Source organism: Hyperolius riggenbachi, chromosome 11 (genome assembly GCF_040937935.1).
Source record: "Hyperolius riggenbachi isolate aHypRig1 chromosome 11, aHypRig1.pri, whole genome shotgun sequence".
In the NCBI taxonomy this organism is placed as follows: Eukaryota; Metazoa; Chordata; class Amphibia; order Anura; family Hyperoliidae; genus Hyperolius; species Hyperolius riggenbachi.
The window spans coordinates 180,112,625-180,130,276 of record NC_090656.1 but is presented as its reverse complement, the minus strand read 5'-3'; the positions used below and the strand labels follow the sequence as shown (position 1 = coordinate 180,130,276).

Below are 17,652 nucleotides of genomic sequence, written 5' to 3'. Positions count from 1 at the left end.
TATCACCTCTGATAGGACACAATCTCTTCTCCCCATGTAAGCTCAATTGATGGAGCAGGTTTAAATAACAAATGACTTCGACATAGTTATAGTTAGAGTAGTTATGTTAATATAGTTGTTTGACTTATTTTATTGAAGAACTAATACTTATCAGTTGTTCATTACACTTTATCAGAGCCACAGGTTCGCCCACAACCTATGAGGAAACCAAAATAGTTCTAGGGATCATTAGACTCAAAAGAAAAAAAAGTTATGACCACAACATTACTAAGCTGAACCGTAATCTTACAGAAGACTGTAGATCCCAGTTATATATATATATTAGAAACTGAGAAAAGGTTAAGTGAACTAACATGCCATGTGTATATGCCAATCTTGTTATAAGCCATGCATATGTAAGGACGAAAACCCAAATGCACCTTATACCCTGTATGTGCAACTTTTCTACATCTTCAATAAAATTTGATTATGTTAAAAAAAAAAGAGGAAGAAGAATGTCAGCCGATGTCGGGATCCCTGGGAGGTATGTAGAAACGCTCCCGCTGTGCACATTGCTCTGCATACAGCCTCCGGCGGCTACCCCGAGCAGAGGTCAGGATTACCGCTCTTAGCTGCGGTTTTCCTCCCCGACCCTAGCTCGGGATAACCGCCAAGGAGGATTGACTATTTGAAGGGACTCGAAAAAAAAAACTATGATAAAGGTGGTCAGTGAGATGCAAAGAATAAGTTGATGCAGGATTACGCAAATTTTGTATTTAGGTGGATTTTGATTGGTCCATTTCCAAGTTGCATACAAAGAAATGTATCATCCTGCACCAACTTTGAATGAATTGCATCTCACTCACCAACTTCGATATTAAATATACAGTGAATCTGTCTCCCTGGCAGTCGGATTGTGTCTTTTGTGGCAGTATTTTATGATTCTTGCTGCTAAAAATAGTAAATTGCTTACTGTTTTAAATTTAAAAATACTAACATAATCAGACAGTATAGATGTGAGAGAACGCGGAAAAGGCGCCGCGTGTGCTGACAGCAAGGCGGCTGATTCCGTGTCCAGCGCGGCGGTTTGCACGCGGAAGCGTGCGTGTGGTAATCTGAAGGAAAGCGGAAAAGCCGCCGCAGGTACTGACAGCAAGGCGGCTGATTCTGCGTCCAGCGTGCATCTGGTGTGGCTGAGTCTGTTAGTTCAAACAGGTTCAGGAATACGCGCGCGCTGAGAGGCAGAACTTTTTTGATGGCCAAGGGGGATCAGCTGACCAGGTTGGTCAGCTGACCTCAGAGCTGGTAACCATTGGTTTATCACTTAGGGGTGGCACCAGAGAGCGCTGCTCTATATATAGTTACTGCTGGCCACTCACAAGTTGTCTGCCGTTGCGAACACTACGTGGAAGCACTCAGACCTTAGTCAGATCCTACAGTGTGTTTGAACCAGGAGGACCTGGGAATTCACACTGAGCCAGATTACTTGTATTATCTTTCTGTTATACTTCAGACTAGTTTCAGGGTGTAGAGACCACGGACCTCACACCCAAGACTAGGGAACTTGTGTTATCATTCTGTTATACTTCAGACTAGTTCCAGGGTGTAGAGACCACGGACCTCACACCCAAGACTAGGCATTGTTTGATATCTGTTATGACCTATTGCTTTCTTGACTATCCCTCTGCTTTCTGATTCGGTACCACGCATATCTGATATTCCGTTGCCAAACCCCGCCTGCTTTGGATACCGAATCAGCTTTCTGTCTTTGTACTTTGTCTGTCCGTGTGTTGCCGACCTGGCTTGCCCGACCTCAAGAGCTATCTCTCTCCTTTAAGAGATAGTCTCCAGATCAGTCAGTGACATCCACCTTCATGTGTCACTCACTCTCTGGTCCTTCCTACTTTCAGCCTGACTCCTCCCCTTGGAGAGTCTCAGGCTGCTGGAAGGTTTCTGTACTCTCTAAGAGCAGTTTTGCCCATACTGCCTAGGATCACCTGCTCATCAGGTGGTTCACTCAAAGTCAAATAATAGCGTAGCCGTAATTTAAACTTTCCCACTTAAAAAAGGGCGGAGGGGGTTATTGCAGCAATGTTTCTCTTCCTGTCACTATTGAGAAGACAGCAAGAAGTTAGGAAAAGCTCTCAGATTGCTGCCGTTTCAATGTCAGGGAAATACTCTTCTGGCCTTTTCAATTATTTAAAAACTACAGAGGTGTTCTACTTTAGCTTCTTCCGCATCCTGAAACAGTATTATGAAGTCAACTCAATGCTGTAATTCTGCTGCTATACCAAGATTATGATATTGACTCTATGACACATGGTTTATGAACTAAAGCTGACCTTCTAGACCACCAAGAATACATAACGGAAATATGTAACTAGCAAAAACATAATAAAATATAAAGTAAACATGATGGGGATTAAGTCTAAACTATACATTTACTGTATATATATATTGTATATAACGGACTCTAAAATATGTCTATAAGAAAGGGCAGAGGAAACGAAATGTGCACAAGGTTAGACAGGAAAATTACAGAGGAAAATAAAATATAAGCAACACTGTACCTGGAATATATTTAAAGAACTTTGGCCAAAACCACTTAAATAGGGCCTTCTTGAGTTATGCATTTGCATCCCTCACCAAAGCCCTTTATGTGATTCTGAAATAGCAGCACAACTAAATATGAACCTAAGGAGCTGTACATACACCTGTCTGCCACTGCTACACTGATATCTCTCTAGGTACTGCACCGCTGCCATATATTTAAACAGTGATGGCCCGAACGGTTCGCATGCAAACCGATTCGCGTGAACTTCGGTGGTTCGTCTGAGCTGTGAACCGCGAACTATATGTGAGTTCAACCCGCCCCCTATACTACATCATTAGGCTCAACTTTGACCCTCTACATCACAGTAAGCAGACACATGGTAACCAATCAGGCTACAGCCCCCCCGACCTGGAGCCCGCCCCCTTATAAAAGGCAGGCAGTGTCGGCCATTTCACTTACTCGTGTGACTGCAGTAATTACAGAAGGGAGAGCTTTCTGCAGATACATTAGGGAAAGCTTAGTACGACTCTTGTTAGGCTCCTTGCTGATACTTATTGCTAAAAAGCATCCCTCAACAGCTCTTTTTAGAGCTAATGTTGTTCTTGTGAACTATTTTTTGTTTGTGTGTGTGTGTCACAGACACTTGTTGCATATACAGCCCTGTCAGTCAGTTGCAGCTGGCCCTTGGCCCCTTGGTAATTCCTACTGTGCTACTGCCAGGCCGAGCACATTCAGTGAATACCTATACCGGTGTGTGTGACAGCTTCACATTTGTAATACCAATCACTGCATACCTGTTCAGTGCACCTACCTACGTGACCGCACGCAGTGTTATATTATATACCAGTCATTGCACCTGTTCACGGTACCGGTGTGTATGACAGCTGGACATTGTATTGATACCAGTCACTGCATACCTGTTCACTGCACTTGTGTGACTGCACACTGTATTAGTCAAGTAAGTGCATACCTTTCACTTTATCCCCCCCAATATGGGCAAAACAGGCAGAGGCAAGCCAACCGGCAGGTCTGTACGAGGTCGTGCTGTCGTGATTTTTTGCGGCCCTGGGCCAAAGTACAGTGTTCAGAAGTTGTCAGATTGTCAGGACATAGTTGACTATTTAACACAGAATGCCTCATCTTCCTCAGCTTCCGCACGGAAGCGTGACATATCTTCCTCCTCCTGCTCTGATTCTGGCACCCCACTTAACACTCAGTCAGCTGCCACCACCAAAGTGCCATCACCCCAGGGCTCAGCGGTGTGGAAGTTTTTGTGTGTGTCTGCCTCAGATGAGAGCAATGCCATCTGTACTCTGCCACCAAACATTGAGCCGTGGAAAGACCAAGACCCGTGTAGGGACAATTTCCTTACAAAGGCACATGATGACAAAGCACAAACTGCAATGGGATGACCACCTGAGGAAAAGCAGCACACAAAAGCAAAGCCACACACCGCAGTGGAAGATACCAGGCCGCAATTATTTCTCAAAAAAGGTGATACCCAAACTGTACCGTGATGTTAAAAGGCAAGTGGTGTCATCTCTGGCACACAGCGTTGGGTCAAGGGTCCATCTGAAAATGTGGTCTGCAAAGCACGGTCAGGCCTGCCTGAAAGTCAGTCCCCACACACAGCATGTCTGCCTGCACTCTGTGTGACTGCCTGCCCCAAGACTAAATCGCTTCCCACACAGCATCTCTGCCTGCAGGCCACTTGACTGCCTTCTCCGCCACCACCAACAGGGTCAAGGACTCCAGGCGGATTCCTGAATTTTTAAGGCCGCTGCTAGCAGTGGCCGCTATAATGATTTTTATGGGGCATGTACATGCCTGCCTAATTTTTCCGGCTGCACTGCAGTTGCAACAACAAAACAAAAGGCATTTACATCTGTCAATTCCTCTTCATGATCGTTTCCTTGCCGCGGAGAAAAGGGGCTTGCGTATCACAATGAAGCAATGACCGCCGGCTATATGAGTGTCTCGGGGGGGGGGGCACACCAAAGATAATAAAGTCGTTGCTTCATTGTGGACAGACCACATTCGATCAGCTGGACAGTCACTGTTCTGTCATTGAGCTACCTCAGCCCGGCGACCATATGGGCTTGAAAACCGCTATCGCCTGCACTCTGGCCATGGTGCGCACCAGTCCAGCACGGCTGTCACTACACAAACAGTTGTTTGCGGTGCGTTACACAGCGAGTTTGGTCTGTCAGTGTGAAGCAGTACACTAATTACACTCCCTGATTGATGTATACACATGCAAGATGTTTTAAAGCACTTTAGGCCTCCAATTTAGCATGCAATGTGATTTCTGCCCTTAAAACGTTGCTGTGCGTCAAATCCTGATTTTTTTTCCCAGGGACTTTTGGCGTGTATCTCAATCGGCCATGCCCCCCTCCAGGTGTTAGACCCCTTGAAACATTTTTTCCATCACTTTTGTGGCCAGGATAAATGTTTCTAGTTTTCAAAGTTCGCCTCCCCATTGAAGTCTTTTGCAGTTCGCGAAAGTTCGCGCGAACTGAACTTTTGTGGAATATCGTGTTCGAGGTTCGCAAACCGAAAACCGGAGGTTGGAGCCATCTCTATATTTAAATAGTGCCGCTTAAAGGACCACTATAAAAAAACATTATAACATTTAACATACAGTACATCTGTATGTATGCATACAAATAAAAGTTATTATTGTCCCAGGGTAAGATCAGGGCCGGGACGAGGCAGAGGCAAGAGAGGCTCCAGCCTCAGGGGCGCAGTGTAGGAGGAGGTACACAACTCACTCAGCTATAATTCCCCTATTGTGTTTGAAGCAGAGATAAATAACAAAGGGGGATACATGGCAGTGACTGCAAGCCAGATAACTAGAGATTAAGGTACTGGGGTGGTTGGGAGCCCTGGGACGCCTCTTAAGCCTCATACACACGGGGTATGGCCGTCGCCGCAACCACGTGGCATGCAGGTGTTGCGGCGACAGGTCGCCCGTGTGTATGACGCGCGCGCCCCGAACCGTCGCCCTTCGGAGCTGTCGCCAGGGGATTGACATGTTCAATCGCCGGCTACAGCTGTCGCCGCAACTTCGCCGGAACTGTCGCTAGTCCCGCATGTGTATGCGGGCTAGCGACAGCAACCCACATACAGCACACAGAGCTTCCGGCGGGGGGAGGAACCTCGGCGACAGCTTCCGCCACATCGCTAATCCCTCTGCTGCCGTGTGGATGCAGAGGTAATTGGCGCCGAGCTGTCGCCGAGCTGTCATGCACACGCTCCCGTGTGCTAGCGACAGCTACAAATGTAGCTCGTGTGTATTTAGCTTTAGTGTAACAGTGATCAGTGTGTGATGGTTGGGGAGGGTGGGATGGAGAGGTGCACTTTGGTGTCTCAGCCTTGGGTGCTGGAGGACCTTGTCCCGGCTATGGGTAAGATGCACTATAAATTACTTTTTTCCTGTGTTGATGTCACTTGCAGTAAGTAGAAAAAATCTTGTGATCCTGTGGATGATCAGAGAATTGTCTCTGACATAAGCTTTAGAGCATGTATCAACATTTTCCTACGCCATTCCCAAGTGATTAAAACTAAGAAAATAGAATTTAATTCCTGGCCATGCTCAGTAGGGTTGGTTTTATTAATTTATTTAGCAACAACGTGTTATAAAGCGATGTACTTAGTACAGGCAACAGTAGGAATCATAGATACATGAGTACTTCACCACACTGTACAATCTAGACATCCAGCAAACCAAGTAAACAGATACTGTATATACAGTTGATGTGAGTTTTGATACATCATCAATACTGGTACAGGTTCATTTGTACAACAAAAATGAAAAACACTATGGGGTGGTCCCTGTCCTTGGGAGCGCACAATCTAGAGGATCATGGATTGGAGACACTGAAGATAAGACAAAAGGGTTAGTGGAGAAAGCAGTGGGTCTACAATTCTAGCTATAACAAATTATACGCTTGCCTGAAAGGGTGTGTTTTAAAGGTACTTTTGATGTTTTCTAGGCTTGAAGCTTAATTGGCCTTGATTCATGAAGCATTACCAAAAGTGGTAAAGCAGAAAACAGCTGACTTTACCAAGCTCTTAGGGAAATGTCAATTCATAAAGGCTGTTACCGCATGGCAAGCTGAAATTACTGAGCAGTGAGGTAAATTATCAGTTTGCATGGTAAATACCTCAATAAATGTCAGCAAATGTCAATTCATGAAGATTAGAACATGCGGTAAAGCCCAGAAACATGCGTGTTGATTACCAGCAGCTCTGATGTGTCGGAAACCGTGCAGGAGCTCATGACTCACAGCAGAGATGGATAACCTATGACTGACAGGAGCAGAGAGCGAATAAAAACAGCCCCTGTCTCCTGCAAGTCCCGCTGATAGGCTGCAACACCTTCTCAGGAGGGTCAAGCTTTTCTACCCCCCAGGAAGTGTAGGAGAGCAGGAACAAAAGAGGTTTCCCCTGCAGCCCTTCAGATGTTTAACCCTTTAGTTTCCTGTTTAAAGATGGGGAAGCAAGTGGGAAAATCACCTAAGTATGCTGTGTTTAATGTTTCTGGAAGTAAAGTCTAGTTTATTTTAGTCTAAACTGTGGCAATCAAATAAAATGTTAACCCCTCATGCCGTTCCATGGCGACCGGGCGGGATGACGTCACCGACATCATGGACGTCGGGACGTCAGAGGGAATCCCGATCCACCCCTCAGCGCTGCCTGGCACTGATTGGCCAGGCTGCGCAAGGGGTCTGGAGGGGGGAGGGGCGGCGTGGCGGGTGGCGGGGAATCGGCGGCGAGCGGGATATGCACGCAGCTAGCAAAGTACTAGCTGCGTGCAGTAAAAAAAAAAATTGAAAATCGGAGAAATCCTTTTGCGCAGGTTACCTCGAGCTGAGCTCGGGATAACCGGCAAGAAGGTTAAGAAAGACTAATGGACAGATTTAGAGGGAGCAGAAGCAGTATAACAAACATGTACATTCTATATGGATGTCGGAGATGCCTGTTACTATTGTAATGCCATCACTGCATGGAAACACATGTAACAAAACAGTGACAACTCCACACTCCTCTGCTGTTACCGAATAGGTTTTTGTGAATTGAAGTCCATTTTTCGGTAAATTACCTAACTTCTACCGCACTTGTGAAAATCTTTATGAATTAGCAAAGAAGAGTCTAAAATACCGAATGCAGTATTCTACCGACCTGATTTATATATATTTTTTTTTATTGCACAGCCCTTTATAAATCGAGGCCATTGACAGTCTATGGAAGAGAGTTCCAAAGGAGGAGTGACACTTGTAAAAAGTTCTGGATGCAAGAGTGAGAGGAGGTGACCAGGCTGGATGACAAGAGGATCTTGTGGGAGGAACATAGTTTCTAGGGGGATTGTCTCTGTAAATGAATTAAGAAGTTTGTGGAGGTGGCATTTTTTGGTAAGGTTTGTATGATAGGATTAGAAGTTTTACTAGATACTTTGGGTAATTGGCAGCCAGTGGAGGGATTGGCAGAGAAGGACAGCATCAGAGGAGCGGGAGGAGAGGTGGATGAGATGGGTAGCAGAGTTCAGTTGTAACTGGAGTGGTGCCGTCTGTTTTTTTGGTAGGCCACAGAGTAGGGTGTTACAGTAGTCAAGATGTTTATAACAACTTAGTGGGTTTCAGTGAAGCACTCCCAATATTTTCTATACACTGCCAAATATATTTTTGGCACTGTATGAAAAAAAGATCTCTCTCATTCGCTTTCACCTAATTAAAGTATAACTACCCATCAAAAACCAAACCCTTCACTTTTTAATGGAGTAATGTTCATTGACATACCGTAGATTCATGTTAACTCATGAATTATCTTTACTGAACAATGATCATCAATAAGAAAAAAATTGTGTTCATTTTTTGCACACATTAACTTATTCAGAATTAACACATGATTTATGACAGCTTTTGAGATCTCTCTCTTCCCAATTAGTTATTAACATGTATTACTCGGTGCAAGACTTGAATATTTAGTAGTAATATAATGGTTTAAATTATGGATTAAAGCCAAGTTTATTTTTATTTTTTTTTCAATTTCAGGTTGTATTATAGATAGTACTGTATCCCCATCAGACACAATTTCCATCCGTTTTCATCAGACATTATTAGAGGTAAAAAAGTTAGAATTCCAGACAAATATTTATTGCATTTCTTCATTTCCTGTCCTCATTGGATTTCATATTATACTAAGATCCCAAGAAGAAGAAGTAAGGTAGCATTTCTGCAAATAGGGACACAACAATAATAAACCATAACGTTTCTAACTTTTCAAACTATTAAACTATTAAAAATTAAGATTAAAAAAAAAAATCCTGAATATGGCTGTAAGTTCTGGACAAGTGGCTGCAGCGAGTAAAGATCAGGAAATAAAGGTAATGGTCTGACTATGTTGCTGGGTTAGGAAGAGCGTAATGCAGTTGGGCAAGACCACACTAGAAGATCTTTCTCCAGCCCATATCCAGCAACCAAAATATACAGCTCCCAAAAATCCGATACTACAGCCATATGAGGATGAAGCAATGAGGAGAGGTGTTGCCTCTAAATTATACTTCAAGTTGGAAAAATTTAATTATGATGATGGGTGGGTATATGGTTTCCTACAGGAGAAAAGGCTTATGTCACAAATAGTACCAACGACTTCAACTTTACTTGTTATTGATCAGCAAATATTTAGAAACCTCCTTCAAAATTGTCTAAAAGCATCCTTTCTTTAAAATTAGCGTGCAGATCAAAGCCCACATTTATTTGACATAAATCAGATTTCTTAGTTATGAAAAAATAGTGGGTCATCCTATCCAGTTTGTAACATTCTTAGGAAGTAGCACATGCACCAGGGTTGCCAAATAATCCCTTCAAATGCTAACATATCTAAGTTATGCTATTTACACATAATCAGTACATAAACTGCATCTAACTATCCCCAGGACCTGTCTAACTCATATGTGTCAGTAATTAAAGGGATGAGTTGGCAACATACACAGAATGAACACCAATTCACTGTGGAGGGTGATAACATGATTGAAAGTATAAAAGCAATAGTAGTGTTTACATGCCACCAGTCACAGAAAAAAAATCTAGCATATAATAGAACTGGGCAGACATAGACGTCTATGATCAGAGGAAATTCAGCCAAAAAAGTTATCACAACAGCCAATAAATCTTCATGTTGGCTCAATAAAATTATTCACGTGCAATATTAGCAAGGTAAAAGGGGGAAAAAAAAAAAAGAACAACTTGTATCTAATCCCCTTAGGAAATAGATTTCAAACCTTGTCAACTACAAAGAGCCTTCATGTTACTCTATGAATGGTATCACCTCTTGGATATGGTAGAGAGCCGACTGTCAAAAAATGATTTATTTGGCTTAATAAATCACCATCTATCATACTTTCCTAGAAAAATAACCTTGAAATAACACGGAGCTGGAAATGAAAAATCTTCTATTAACATGACATTAAGTTTCAACGAATACATGTTTACAAAGAATTACTTGATTCTTCGGTCTGGAAAAAATTGAGGACTATTTGTTTGTTTGCGGAAAGCTTAAGTTTATATATCCATAATAAGTGTACAGTGTAATACATATGAATCACACTATTGATACATATGCCAGCTGATTACACAGCTAGCTGGCTCAACGGACCTTGAAAATAAGTGACTATCTAATACTTTTTAAGCATAACCAAAATAAAGAGATTTCAATGTTTAAGCCACTATGTGGACATAATGAATAAAGCATTGTGCTGACAGAAAGTCAAATGTTTGGAGATTTATGCCCCTGGCCTTTTAAACTGCACAATGAAGTGATTTCTCAAAATGGCTAGTCCTAGAGATAGCAGCCTTGTGGCGGTAACAAAAACAGTCAATGTGAACCTCGCCGTCTGCATATTTATTTCGGAAGAGCCACTGCCAATATCAATATGCAGAGAAATGAACATGGAATATTGAATTGGCATGCACACTATGTAGCTATGTTCATTTTGTCCATGCTGAATATCTAACTACCTTTAGTTACAAGAAAAAAAAAAGCAGCGTAGGTCAAGCATCAAGTATCAGGTCAAGGCTAGATTACCATTTCATAGTCACTGGAACTCTAGAATCTTAAAGACATTTTTATTGAACATCATTACTAAAAAGATTTTCAAATAAAGAAAATGAAACAAGTGTAGCGAACTCAAAAGGAAACAGATGAACTAGCATTTACAGAGCCAACTTGTGTGAAAACAATAGTAATGCATAATAGTCCACTATGAGCTGGATTCCAGGTAATAAACTAAGCACCAGCACACTGTATTTTATTTCCACAGTTGTTTCTGTATAGCACCTTTTTGGCACTGCACCAAGCTTTTACCTCTGGCCTACTCTTAAACTTTATCTTTACCCTGGACTTTCTTATCCTTTCTGACGAACCTGGGTGTCAGATATCTGGAGAAACTACTGTAACCGTACACCTCTACATGTGGTCTCCACTCAACAAACAAATCTAACTTCCCAGGATCTACTTAGAAATATATGATGCAGAGGTCTACTCACATATAGCATGAACTCTATGGATTTCACTTCTACAGTCAGTTCAAGAGGCTTCATCCCTGGACATCTTCAAAATCTGATAAAAGAAAAAGAATAGCATAATTTAGTATAATACTCTTTGAATTTCATGGGAACAAAGAGATAAAATAATAACACTAATAATTATGATTTTTAACTATCTCTCTACCCTTAAAGGATACCTTTAACTACCCCCAGAAAAAAAGTACGTTACTCACCTAAGAAGATGTAAGGCTCTGGATCTCTTAGAGCAGGTAGGTCAAACTGGTCCTTCGAGGGCTGGGGTCCTCATATTTTTGACACAGCTCAAATTTATTGATGGATCTGAATCAGGAAAGGTGTGGTCCATAAGGTAGAACACATTTCTCCGTTTCTTAGTCCATCCTAAGCACTGGCATGGATCTGTCCCTCCAGGCCTGGAGTTCGACACCTGTGCCTTCCTAGTCCTCTCTGTGTCCCTACATGTCACCACCGAGCACCCCATTGTATCCTAATTTATTGTCGAAGAAGTCTTTGGATCTCCTTGGAAGGCTATCCAAGTACTTGGGTCTCCAAGTACTTCTGAAGACAAGTGGCTCTGTACTGCTCACTCGGGAAGCACGAACTTCAGAAATACTTGGAGACTCAAGTACCTCCAAGGACACCTGAAGACGGAGCCAGTGGGAAATTTCAATTGGGGCCCGGCGGTTGAACACAAGGACCCAGAGTGGAGCAGAAAGGCTCTAGGGGATCCAGAGAGAGCCTTCCCTCCACTTAGGTAAGTATCTAACTTTTTCCAGGGGGGATGACACTTGTCCTTTAATGCCACCCTATCCCTACCCCTCCTAGTAGAGAGTAAGTAGAAATGGTATTTTTGCACCTAAAAACAGCACACTGAAAAGCATACTTTAACTTCGATATTTCAAACACTCACTCTACAGCTAACTTAATTTTAGCCAGCAGAGCAGAAATATCTTTTTACGACAGCTGAAATAATAATCACAAATCCTGTGCCCTTTTGATTTGTTTTCAGCACTGAAGGAAAAATGCTGTGTTTAGAAATGATTACCCAGTTTCCTATATTACTTCGGAATAAGCAAGAGTCCTTTGCCTGGCAGAGAGCAAAGCATGAAGATCAAACAAACATTATTTCCGCTATTTAAAAAAAGCAAAAAAACTTTTTTTTTGTCATAAAGATCACAATGGAATTGTAGAGGAGGTATGATCAGTTTAATGGTTGGGCCGTATGGAATTCAACTGTAAAAATTGTAATTCAGAAATATAAAATATTTACGGTTTTGTTTCTCACCTTAACGCTAAGCTTAAAGTAAGTGCAAACTTATAAAAATATAAAGCAGGTAGATATAATGCTTTTTCTCCATGTTTTATAGATTTACACTGAGAAACTGATAGCTTAACTCTACTGACATGTTTATATGTTTGTGTCATATAATTAGATCTATGAATAATAAGTATTACTATGTTTACTTTGTAATATTCACTTTTTTTCTGACTGTGAAGTGTTGTTAATTATATATATATATATATATATATATATATATATATATATATATATATACGGTATATATATATATATATATATATATATATATATATATATATATATATATATATATATATATAATTTTTTTTTACAAATAGGAAAAGAAGAATCATTCCAATGCCTGTGAATAATTAATTTTATGGCAAAAAATGTATGAAGTCAATCATGAGTTTCTTCTAAGTATAGACCTTTAAAATGTAGAAATATTGTTTCAGGTGAGAGCTTAATACTAGTGTTAAAAATTATATCAATAAAAAATGAGTCTTGTTCCAAAGCATATAGATCATAGGCAATATCATCACAATTTAATATAGCTGCCAGTGTGGTCCATACATTTCTGTATTAAATCTTGGATTATTTTTATTCATGAAAATTGGATTTTTATGTTACCAACTAATAACTTTAAATTCAAGTTCTTGGAATTTAGCATCCCTGGTTAATTACATCATATTCCTCAATCTTTACAAAAAAAATTGTTGATTCTTTTTTTCAAGAGGGTCATTAATGAGATCTGGAAACAGGAACACTTCATGACAATTTTCAGGTCTGGGTCACTTTATAAGCACCTGTCAGCTGCTTGAAAAAGTTTATGATGTTTCACTTAAAGGGAGCATCAGACTCATTAGTAATGCATAATGCTGGCCACATATGTGCAGGAAGGTATATATAGATTCTGCCTTCCAGGGATGACTGGTTATTATAAAAAAAAAAATCTAAAATTGAAATTATTTTCATCTTCAAAGGTGAAATTGGGGCTTGCAAATCATTTAACAATTAGCACAGCTTACGGAGATTAGCTAATAGAAATTTGAGAGCTATAGAAATTTTGTTTGCTCAATCATCAATATTTTCCACAGGTCTCATAATTACATATAATTTAATCTATATGTTAAGGATCTAAAATAATTATACATTTTCATATTTGTGCAGTATACTTATGAGCTGCATCATATTTTTAGTACCATTCAAGAGAAGCAACCGTTTTATAACAAATATTTATTGGCCTGGATTCAAATAATTTTCTCCTGAGTTTCCGTACAGGAGATCTATTCTTATCCTATAAACAAAACACTTTGTCAACTCTTAAAAAGTGAAAACATACCAAAAAGAGTCTACGAAAAGCAACATCAAACTTCAATATAGTTGGGACGATTTATTTTAAATGCTTTTTTTTGCTTGGTACTGGCCAGCAAGCTAATTTAAAAGGTATGAAAACATCTACTAATGTCAGGTGATGAATCAGTGCTAGTTTATAATATATTTAAAATACATTTTCCTATACATGTTCCTATTTTTGTAACTTCTAAAAATGTATTTAAATATTTGTTTTGAGTTGTGGTAGTCTGCATTGCATCATAAACTGTGATTTACCTTTTGTGTGCTGTATATGTATACTTGTTTGCTTCAACTTTGTTTCTATGTGTGCATAAGTGAACTTTTAGAAGGAACTTACTGTCAACAGAAGATCAAGAGGTTAAAGTACATACTAAAATAAGATTAGTGTTGGTATTCACACATACACACTTACCATACTGTTGATTTTATTACTAGCATTCTTTTCTGGAAGAATAGAAAAATGACACATGACCGGCGCACATGCAGTGAAGCGGAAGAAGGAGGCAAACGGGAAGGACCCAGCGTGTAGCAGCAGAGGTGGCGGGTTTCCGTGAGTGACAAGGGGACCGCGGCTCCAGTTACAGTAACATGCCACTAACATATCTTTATTTTTATTGAAAGAAGGAACCGAGGACCCAGCGGTGGCGACAGCATCACTGAATGTCACCTGCAGAGGGAGAAGAGGATTGCAGCTGGAACGAGGGGGAAAGGAGCGTGGCGGCAGGACAGGTAAGAGCTTCCCTGCGCACTCTGCACCCATTTTTCGGTATCTTTAGCATATAAGACTTCCCACCACCCCCCTCTGTTTTGGGGAAGAAAAAGTGCATCTAATATGCCACAAAATACGGTATATACGCACACAAGTGCACATTTGTTACCTTCATAAAGTGATTAAATAAAATTAGAAAAATTAAAGGATGTAGCCCACACCACTAAGCCATTGTAACTCTTCCTTGTGTTGACTGGTATTGCCAGAATGGCTGGGGCTTTGCCATCCTAAACCATACCCCTTCACGTGGTCCATGACACGATGAGGTCTCTACAGGAGAGACGCAAAAATAATTTGCTTCTCCTGCAAAGCCCATGACTGGAAAGGACAAGAGACTCATCTCTACCTTCATATCTGAGGTGGGGGTAACTAACCGCTGCATGCAAAGCCAGCACTACCATCGAGGCAAAGGGGGCAATCACCCCAGTGCCCCTAAGTACTGCAGTCCCCAGGTCTCCCTTGAATTGTGAACATTGAGGCCCCAGCAATGGCATAGCAATATGGGTTGCAGAGGTTGCGACCACATCAGGGCCCTTGGGCTAGAGGGGAACCATAGGGCCCTCCCTCAACCACGGTTTTAGCTCCTCATTGGTCTTGTGCTTGTAATAATCACTTGTATAGATGCTTTGAATTGTAGTAATCATTAAACTGTTCCCCATCCCCTTCTTGCACCTCTGACACTGTGGCTGTCCTTGGCAAGTTTTGATGCACCATATCATTTGTTATGTATAGACTTGCTTGGGGAGCCCAATGTGAAACTCACACCGGGGCCCATAGCTCCTTAGCTACGCCACTGGGCCCCTGTACCGGTTTGTCAGAATAGCAATTAACCTATCCCGGCACGCTGCTCCACTCGTGCTCCCTATCTTCAGCCCCACTGGCTGTCTTTCTCCATGAACGGTCATTACAGTAGCAGAGTGGCACAGAAGAGGCAGCCAGCAGGGATAAAGACAGGGAGCACTGATGGAACAGCATGGAACAGCGGGATAGGTGAGTTGCTATTCTGACAAAAACGGTGTAGGGGCCCTGTGGGGACACAGTGAAGGGAGGATCTGGTGGGCACGACAGCTGTCAGGGTGATTATGCTGGGGGAGGGGGCCCTAGGGCCCCATTGTGGCTACCATTGTGGCTAGAACCGTCCCTGCCTGCATGTGGCAGTAGCTCCTGCAGGGAAATTGTAGTGGAATTTTGAAGCTCCCTTAAATAGTAAGGAAACTTTTTTATTTTCTTCTGTATATGTTTTCTTTGTCCTGGCATTTTCATCTTTTTTCCTGTCATTTTCTTAATTTTTCTTCTGCTATTGTACTGTGTGCTTATTTTTTGTAATTATTTTCTTCTGGTGTTCTGACTTTGTTTTCCCTATAGCTTGATAACCGAGTTGCCATTCTGGTTAAATAGGTGTATATGCCAGATAAGTGTGCTTTCTGGTTGCCTGAGACTCGATGTTAAAAAAAAGGCCTAGCTAATACAGTTATATAACCCACTCTATATACATACCATCAACTCTATATTACATATTAAAATACAGTAATTGAATGTAAATTAAAGGGGTATAAAACTCAGCATTTCTTCTTTGATCTAAAAGATTATTTACAGCATAAAATCTACTACAACAAAAAAGTGAACAGCATTCAAACAGTTAAACACAGCTCTTTCTTCTTCAGTTGAAATCTTGCTGCTGCATCGGATGAGGTGATAACATTATCTGTTGTTTACATTCCTTTGACTCCTATAATTAGTATACATTCCTAGCTGTGTGAAAAGGAGCTTTCTGTGCTGTAGAAGCAGAATGCTGAGAAGAGATCACTAGATACATTATAACATATAAATACAGCAGCTAAGCAGCTATGCAATGGCAACTTTCAGATTAGATAAACTGTGCTTTGGGAACTTATAAATTGTACTTGTGCACAAGCAAATATGGTTTGATTGCTGCAGTAATTTTAGACCAATCACAAGACTTGGATACTACCGAGTGTTACGGAGTCTTGTGATCGGCATAAAATCGAAATGGTATTCTGATTACCACGGTAAAATTCTGCAGCCTGTGATTAGTCCAATACTTCCGAGTCAACTAAGAAGTATTCGGCCAATCAGAAAATTTAAAAAATGACAAATGTTCGCAAATATGCGATCCGCCATAGACTTCAATCAGCAGGCGAATTTCAAAACCTACAAAAACTGTTTCTGGCCACAAAAGTGAGAGAAAAGTTGTTTCAAGGGGTCTTACACCTGGACAGGGGCATGCCAGAGGGGGATCCATGCCAAATGTTTCAACAAAAATGACAGAGTTGATGCAAAGTCAGGTTTTAATCCCTAAAGGGCAGAAATCACATTATGCACAGCTCTGGGTGTCAGTGGGCTGTGGAGTGTCACACACAGAGAAATGCAATAGTACTATCAGAATACAATAAAATAATAATGCACAGGAGTGATACTGTATCTGCAAGTTAATGTACACACAGCAGTAGTGTGCACACAGCTCTGGGTGCCAGTGGGCCGTGGAGTGTCACACACAAAAAAACCACAGGAGAATGATGTGCTAGCTGTTTGGGGTGCTTTTATAGCAAGTGAGAAGCAAGAACACAGGCCTAGCTAATGCTTTCCCTACCAATCTGCAGAACGTCTGACCATGCTCTCACTAACAGTCAGCAGCCAGCAGAGAATGAATCCAATACGGCCACCACAACTGCTTTTTGATAGTGGGGTGGGGGTCCAGGAGGGGGTGCTAGCTGATAGGCTTCCATGTGTCTGCTGACTGTGAGGTAAGGGGTCAAAGTTTGGCTCTATCATGATGTATAGGGGGGCGGGTCGAACACGTCAAATGTTCGCAGTTCGCGGAGAACGGGAACAGCCAAAATTCACCGGGAACTGTCCGCCGGTGAACCGTTCGGGCCATCTCTAATGACAATACAAAGACTCATCGGAAATCGGAACTTAGAAAATAGTAAATCTGCAGAATCGGTAACCTGCATTTGCGTAAATAGGAATTTCAGCCGGAATAGGAAATAGGCATTTCCGACCATCCCTAGTGATAAGTGGGAGTGATAGAGTGCACAGAAAAACAGGGTATCCCCAATTCCCGTACCAATGTACTGAGTTCAGGTCTGTGTTCAGTTGCTGAGGATTT

The 17,652-nt window shown here is 41.5% G+C and overlaps 1 long non-coding RNA gene across 1 annotated transcript in view; it reads right to left on the bottom strand.

The window, feature by feature from the left end:
- The window catches only part of LOC137538174 (uncharacterized), a 170,172-nt gene that overhangs the window by 84,191 nt on the left and 68,329 nt on the right, over positions 1 to 17,652 (bottom strand). Inside the window, exon 2 of the long non-coding RNA XR_011024699.1 lies at positions 11,080 to 11,143. This is a non-coding gene — a long non-coding RNA (uncharacterized lncRNA). The remainder of the gene's footprint in view (positions 1 to 11,079; positions 11,144 to 17,652) is intronic.